General features: G+C 47.7%; 1 protein-coding gene across 1 annotated transcript in view; it reads right to left on the minus strand.

Moving 5' to 3' along the window:
- LOC118560255 (protein NLRC3-like) overlaps positions 1 to 8,740 on the minus strand; it is a 943,592-nt gene that overhangs the window by 194,911 nt on the left and 739,941 nt on the right. The gene's annotated exons all lie outside the window — the stretch shown is intronic.

Raw genomic sequence — 8,740 nt, forward strand, 5'->3', positions numbered from 1 at the left:
TGTGTGCAAGTGGGGATCACTAGCGCGCCTGGCCTTTGATTGACAAGGTAGACACCCCCCCCTTTAACTCCACTCTCATTGGTTTTGCTGCCCTAAATTCGGCATTCCCTCTTCCTGATTGGCTGTTTTGTATTGCGTATGTGCGTGCGTGCCTGGAACACAAGATTTAAGTTTTGATTGATACTGGGAAACTATGGCAAGCCGTTTTAACATAAATTTGGTTTTGTCTGACTATCCGTAATTACATTCCAGATATCTCTAAATGCATTTTTACTATCCGGAATGGTAATTTAAGATATCTTTATTGACATTCTGACTAGGAAGAATAATAATTCAAGATATCTTCAATTACATTTTAACTAGGCAAAATTCCTTTCAAGATATCTCAAATTACGTCACCGGATTCGTCATAAGATAAGATAAGATAGGCTTTATTGATCTCACGTTGGAGAAATTCACTCGTCACATCGGCTCAATAGTCAATAGTCAGAAGAAGGTGCCAAAAGTAGGAAAAGATGCATCACTTATACACAGTGTATCTTCCTATATACAGTGGATCAAGAAAAAAATAAGAATAAAAATACAAAAGAAATCAGAATAGGCAGATGATGTCATATGTACATTCACCGTTATATACTTATATATATATATACATACATGTATTGACATATATTCAGTTGGTGATAGCAGCGGAAGTCACTTCTTTCAGGATTATTGCACGAGTTATAGTACAGTGTAGTAAATAGATTATTGCACATTACTTATTACAGTTATGGTCACAGTTACATGTTGGTTATTACAGTTGCAGTTATAGTTATGGTCACTTACAGCCACTTCCTCCACTGAGTCCAGAGTGCAGCCCAGGACAGAAGTGGCCTTCCTCACCAGCTTATTCAGTCTCTTTCTGTCCCGCTCTGCGCTGCCAGGGGCCCAGCAGACGACAGCGTAGAGGAGGGCTGAGGCCTCAATGGGAAAGTAGGAGTGTAAAGGAAGAACAAGAAGAGAAAGAAAAAAAAAGAAGAGGTGAAAGAAAGAAGAGATAAAAGGGAGAGAATGATAAAACGTCCTCCGTCTGCTCCATGACCTGGAAAGAGAGACACAAAAAGAACAGCACAACCAACAGACATAAAGCAACAGATACAATCGAGTAACACTTTGATGCTATTGCTAAATCATATGTATTATTATTTAAGCTGACATGCGTAAAGTGATACTTGAAAGAAGAAAGTGAAAGAAAATAAATAAATAAATAAATTACAGGCTTACTGTATATAAGTGAACTCTTCATGACTGGAACCCTTAATAACTGGAACCCTGCACCTGTGGGAGTTTGTGAGAGTGCACTAGTTTAGGTGAAAATTATCCAGAAGGAAATAGCTTGATAGTGGTTGTGGAGAATCAAAGGCCTACCTTCCCCGAGCACAGAGGCAGGGGTCAGGGGATCCATAACCCCGGACTCCCAAAGGGACCCCCAAAGCAAGGCGCCCAAGAGGGGCCAACACAGGAAATCTGCAACCCCCCCCCCCCCCCACCGGCAGCCAGCCGCGCTGAGGTGGTCCCGGCCATGGGCCCTAAGGGCCAGAGGCCCCAGGGGCGCCCCGCCCCCACGGCGGGGGCCCCGGCCGACCCCCGGGGGGCCAGGCCCCGCGAAGCAGCCACAAGGAATGGGCCGGCCCCCACCCGGGAACCCGCCCCAAACCCGAGGACCTCCAACGCGCCAGAGGGCCAAGGTGCCCGCCAGCGCAGCGGAGGGAGACAGGACGTGGGGGGATGGGCTCCGCACCTATCGGAGACTTGAGATGTTCTTGGGAGAGGTAGCGGACCGGACCCATACCTGGAGAGAAAAAAAAAACTCATTCACACCATCCCTCCCTAGTGCCCCACTCACCACTCAGACTTACCAAAAAAAAAAAAAAAAACATGGTACACACATTCCCACATACCACTCACACCCAACAATCCCAAGTGGGGGGGGTCACCATAATGGGGTACCGCCAACGAGCTATTTTTAGAAACGTAACGTAACGATGACGTCACATCACGTGGTACGCAGTGGGGCAAACTCCGGAAACCCGCCGCTGTTTTGCTGTAAAAGAGACGCGCGTTAGCCTAGGTTTTACTCGTTAAAACGACTGCTTTTTCCAACTCTAAGACCATGGTTTTTAAACATTGTTGCTATGGAACGTGCAACAGCGACTCGAGGTACGCTGATCGGCCGCATATGAAGGATGTTTTGTCCATTACTTTCCCGAACTTCAAGAGTGCCAAGGAGAACTGTGTGCTCTTGGTACACCGGTCCGGTCGGCCTACATATGTAGCAAGCATTTTGTCGGAGGAAAGGGCACAACCGAGGAACATCCTGACCCAATTCCAGCGACATCAAGTCAAGGTAAGAGTATTTTGGTGACCGACATGTTAATAAAGAAGCGCCTGCTACCATGATCGCATATAGGCTGTCATGGTAGCAGGCGCTAACATGATAGCCTGCTACCAGGATAGCCTACTCAAAAACATTTCAAATGAGACAAACATTAAACATATACCGATTCCTGGACGGTGATTGCAAACAAAAAAAAAACGGCCGACGCCGCCCTGATCGCCGCGCAGGAAAAAAAACAAAGCTTACCGTTCATCAACTCGGTTCGTTTTCCAGTCTTTTTAAGCCATAGACTCTCAAGCCATCGTTTGAGCTGAAGGTTGGTGTGTTCTTCGACAGTGCGACCAGTAAACCGTGCGCCTGGGACACCGTTTTGGGAAAGTTTAAAGGCTGCAAAGTCGGTCATATCGCTCGTTCTGTTGCGCTTGTAATAACTGGCTGCTACAGGCGTTTTCTCCTGTCTGTCCTACCTAAGCGGCAAAAGGGGCGTTGCCCGTGAGACGGTGACGTCACGTGCGCGGTACCCCATTCAACTATACGACTGCCTGTGCCCCACCCCCTGCCCCGCCTGCAGACCAGACGCCCCCTAGCCCAGGCCTCCCAGACAGGGGGGGGCCGACACGACCCGCACGGGCCACCCAGCCAGAACCCCCCTAACCCCCTAAATACCTAATAGGGGAGAGGGACGTGACCAGAATGCCTCCCAGAATGCTCCAGTTTTCCCACCAGATGTTGTGGGATGATGGTGTTAAACGCTGAACTGAAGTCCAGGAACAGCATCCGCACGTGCGTGTTCTTCTCCTCCAGGTGTGCCAGGCTCAGATGAAGAGTGGAGGAGATGGCGTCCTCAGTGGAGCGGTTCCGTCGGTAGGCAAACTGGAACGGGTCCCCCTCCCCAAGGACCTACATGTGTGGCGGCGTGATGGAGCAGGTAGAGGGAGGAGTCCGCGGATGGGGAGCAAAGGACTGGGGAGCCATCCTAGGGAGCCAGCTCCCCTACTGACTCCAATAGGCACCCCCGCTCCCCGACAGCCCCACCCGGAGAAGGGGGCCCCTTCAGCAGCACCACCATAGCCAGGGGGCCAGGGAGAGGCCGCAAGGCCCGCCAGCCAACCACCCACTAGGACCAACACCTCCACCCCCCCCCCCAGCCCACCCACCAAGCCTACTGGCTTTACCCCCCCCCCCCAAAAAAAATACATAAATAAATAAAAATAAAAATAAACAAATAAATAAATAAGAGGAGGGACCCTGGCCAGTCAGCCCACACGAGCCACCCCAACCCCCACCACCCAGGAGAGACCTGCACCGGGAGACTGTACGGACCGGGACAGGGGGCCGGACAGAAGCCCACCAGAACGTCCATCCCCCCCCCCCCCCCCCCCCCCCCACACCCGTAGATTAATCCCACCCCAACACAAACATTCAAACAACTCACCATACATTCGACAGTAGACATCCTGGCTGGGTCAGTCCTTACTCCCACTCCTTCCCCTTCCCCCACTAGCAGAATGTCGTTCCAAAGAAGGGGAAGAGCATCTGCCCTGAGATGTTAATGTCCATGCCCCCCTACCAGCTCAACAGGCCCCGTACAGGGGCAGACACCCTGGAGCGCGCCGGCCCAGACCCCAAGCGGCACCCCCCCCACCGGAACCGGAACCCCCAAGGGTCGCCGGGGCCCCCGCCCGAGGGCGGCGCGCCCCAGGGGCCCCAGGCCCCCAGACCCACCCCGGACCCACCCAGCTGGTTCTTGTCACACCAGTCCACAAAGTCCATGATGACCGACCGGTACTCCAGCTCGTTCCCCTCAGACACACAGCCCACAATGGCCGAGTCATCAGAGAACTTCTGAAGGTGGCAGCTGTCCGTGTTGTAAGTAAAGTCCATTGAATGCGTCACACATCCGTAATTATAATTCAAGATATCTCAGATGTAATTATGACTAGTCAGAATTACAATTTAAGATATCTGAAATAAGACATTGCGTGTAAGCCCCTTATTGGCTGCAAGCTGCCCAAAGCTGCCTGAACATTCAATGGCGCTGGCAGTTTTTGACAAAATTGTAAGAAAATGCCACAATATAGAAAGAGCTTTTCAGTAGGAGAGAGCGCAAAAATAGTATACTTTAAGAATGCTTAAGAAATTTGCAAACATTTTCAGATTTATTTTCTGCCGACACACAATGCACTGAAAAACGGCTTAGGGAAGCTGAAAGCGCCACTGCCGACTCATGTCCAAGCTGGAAATAAGGAATGTTCCGCAGCACGGGCCAGTTCAGTTAATAACCAGATGCAGTTTTTATACTGTGGTAAAGCATCTGCCTCTTTAGAATTGTGGGAAAGCCAGCTAGTGTGATCCTCCATCTCCTTCATTCTGGGCTGAGATTAGTTTTATTTGGTCAGTACAATGCACAAACCCAAAAGATGGATAAAAAATCTATCGCTGTAAATCACAAATTAAGGCTGAATCACGTTGGCAAATTAAGAACCCTTGAGTTACAGACTACCAACACATGTGAGAAGCTGTGCAAAAAAATTATTTTTCAAGGTTCTTAAGGTCCAGCTCTAGATGCAATCAGGGTGTAAGACACTGGAATGACCTGAATTTTTTAAAGAACACTTTTCCAGGTCTTTATAAAGCTGTGTTTGCATGTGTGCATGCACAGTACGCAGAAATATGAAGAAATTATTGTCGGTGTGTAAAGAAGGCTCAGCATTGTACAGGTGAGAGCTAAATAAATTTAAATGAACTATTCAACTTATTTATTGCTTTATTAAAATAGAAAATGTATTATTGTATACATTCATTAATAAGTAGTACCACACGTCTATTTCTTTGACAGCATAAAACAGCAACATTTCACCATGTAAGCACATTTTATTTACATATTTAATAGTATGCCATAAGACATGTTTGTCTTTGTTGTATAGCATAGAACAAAGTATTTCAATAAGAAATCACATATTCATACATTAATATGCCATATGTCTGTTAAAGAGCATACATTTGGGTGTTCTTTATCGGACTATCTCTGATCTGCAATCTGTACACACAGAGGGTGTTTTCATCATTGCTGGGGATTTTAACCAGACCAATATGAAAACTGTTCTCCCTCATTTCTACCAACACGTGGATTTTTCGATTGCAATGCAAATTGTAATTGACAATAAAATTTGATTGACTGATTGATTTTGGTACTCGGGGAGAGAACACTCTAGACTTAATTCAATTCAATTCAATTTTATTTATATAGCACCAATTCATGAAACATGTCATCTTGAGGCACTTTACAAAGTCAAAATCAATCATATTATACATATTGGTCAAAAATTTCCTATATAAGGGAACCAGTTGATTGCTTCAAAGTCCCGACAGGCAGCATTTACTTAGTTTACACTATTACAAAAGGAGCATTCAAAGCAGCCCCTCGCCCCCACCTGGGCTCTTCAGATCATCTCTCTGTAATGCTATTCCCTGCATACAAGCCCCTGCTGATCAGAGCTAAACCTACAGTGAGGCCGGCAATGGTGTGGACTGTGGAGGCACTCCAGGACTGTTTTGAGTGCTCTGACTGGGACATGTTCAAAGCTGCTGCAACTTATGAGGACAAGATCAACATTGATGAGTACGCCATGACTGTGTCAGCCTACATCAACAAATGCATTGAGGACGTCAGCACCACCAAGACCATCATCACCCGAGCCAACCAACGACCCTGGATTACTGCGGAGGTCCGCCAAGCGCTGAAAGCACGGGACTCAGCCTTCAAGTCTGGTGACAAAGAGGCACTGAGGACAGCGAGAGCCAACCTGAACCGTGCCATCAGGCTAGCGAAGCGGAACCACAGTCAGAAAATCCAGGAGCTTTTTCACGACGCCAGCAACACCAGGAGCATGTGGAAAGGCATCCGGGCGATCACTGAATACAACACGCCCTCCCCCCCGGTGGGTGAGGTTGATGCTGACTTCCTCAATGGACTAAATAACTTCTTTGGGAGGTTTGAGGCACTAAACAGCACTCCAGCAGTGAAAGCTGTTCCCCATCAAGAAGAGGAGGTCCTCTGCCTTGACACTGCCGACGTGTGGAAGACTCTGAGGAGAGTCAACCCGCGGAAGGCCCCAGGCCCCGACAACATACCTGGGCGGGTGCTCAAGGAGTGTGCAGGTCAGCTGGCTGGTGTCCTCACAGACATTTTTAACACCTCGCTGGACCAAGCCACAGTGCCAGCATGCTTCAAGTCTGCATCCATCATTCCGGTGCCAAAGAAACCTCAAGTCACCTGTTTCAACGACTACCGGTCTGTTGCACTGACTCCCATCATGATGAAGTGCTTTGAAAGGCTGGTAAAGGAACACATCGTCTCCAGTCTCCCCCCAACACTCGACCCGTTCCAGTTTGCCTACCGACGGAACCGCTCCACTGAGGACGCCATCTCCTCTGCTCTTCACCTGAGCCTGGCACACCTGGAGGAGAAGAACACGCACGTGCGGATGCTGTTCCTGGACCTCAGTCCAGCGTTCAACAACATCATCCCACAGCATCTGGTGGGAAAACTGGAACATCTGGGCTTCAACACACCCCTTCGCAACTGGCTGCTGGACTTCCTAACCAACAGACCTCAGTCAGTCCGGGTCGGACAGAACACCTCTGATGTCATCACCCTCAGCACGGGCTCCCCTCAGGGCTGCGTCCTGAGCCCCCTGCTGTTCACCCTGATGACACACGACTGCGTCCCCAGGTTCACCACCATGTCTGATCATGGTGGGCATGATCAGACACGACAACGACCAGGACTACAGAGAGGAGGTGGAGCAGCTGGTGGGCTGGTGCAGAGACAACAGCCTGATCCTGAACGTGGAGAAGACGAAGGAGATCATCGTCGACTTCAGGAAGAACCGGCCTCACCACGCTCCACTGCTCATCAACAACTCAGCTGTGGAGGTGGTCAGCAGCACCAAGTTCCTGGGGGTGCACATCACGGACAATCTAAGCTGGACTGTGAACACCATGTCACTGGTGAAGAGGGCACAGAAGCGACTGTACTTTCTGCGGAGGATGAGGAGAGCCCGCCTGCCCCCGCCCATCCTCACGACCTTCTACAGAACTTAATAGGAACTGTTGCTGCTTGAGTCGTCGTGAACTGAACTGTATAATTATTAAATGTGTGTTTCTTTTGTAGGTCACTACCCTGATTTGCACTGCCATCTTTGAGTTGAACCAAACTGTTATTTTAATGTGTGAGTGGTTTTTAAAGTAGTATGTTGTCTCAAATAGCATGAAAACAATTGTGCAATAAATAAAATTATTCAATTGGGTGTGATTGTCTCAAGTCCCATCTGTAGCAGGCCTGTGTGCCTTAAAGGTAACTTGAAGTAGAATTATTGCAACCTTATATTTATTACATTAATGGTCTTAAATTCAAATTGCCCATTTGGATCACACTGGTACCGCCACATACATAAGTCAATGCTTACTGCATTTTTGCACTTATTATTTAGCACTGCACAATCCTATTCCATACAAATGCCTTTTTGCACCATTATCTTTGTACATAAAAATGTTTGAATATATTCGGCACAATGTTCTGGACACTGTTTCCTGTCTCCTGCATTGATACGTTCTGATAAATGCTGCACTTTATATTGTAATGTTGCCTTATTCCAACTGCAATACCACTTCACTGTTGTAATTGTAAACGATGAAATTTCATTCTGTATGCACTTAAGTCTAAGTCATTTATGAAATACTTTTTAAACAATGTATTTCAGCATTGAAACTTGTGTAACAGCATCATGTATCATAACCACATCTCTGCTGTGTTTAACAAACCATACCGTATAGAAATCGGGTAAACATTTAGGCAGTTTTGATTTATTTTAGATGGCCAAACAACTTCCTCAGTAGGAATAAATGCACTGGTGGCGTGTGGGAGACCCATCCAAGATGACTGCCGCGCTGAAACGTCAGCTCCAGCAGGCAGCGTCAGTCCATGGGGTGTCTATCTATATAAATGTAGTTGAACTTCATGCTGCAACATATTTCAGGTAAATGTTGCTGAATATGTTTTGATGTGTTGCCAGCAGTGAGGAAGAAGGAAAGCACTAAAAAGACAAAGTCAACAAGATGAAAGTTACATTTGACTTAGAGGATGTTTTACAAAACAATTTAAGAAATTTTTTTTTTTTTTTTAACGCCTAATAGGCGTACCACGCACGTGACGTCACCATCTCAAGAGCAACGCCCCTTGCCGCTTTGGTAGGACAAACAGGTAGAGAACGCCCGTAGCAACCAGCCATTACACCCGCAACACAACCAGCGATATGACCGACTTTATAGCCGTTAAACTTTCGCAAGACGGTTCCC

Source organism: Fundulus heteroclitus, unplaced genomic scaffold, assembly GCF_011125445.2.
Source record: "Fundulus heteroclitus isolate FHET01 unplaced genomic scaffold, MU-UCD_Fhet_4.1 scaffold_41, whole genome shotgun sequence".
NCBI classification, from domain to species: Eukaryota; Metazoa; Chordata; class Actinopteri; order Cyprinodontiformes; family Fundulidae; genus Fundulus; species Fundulus heteroclitus.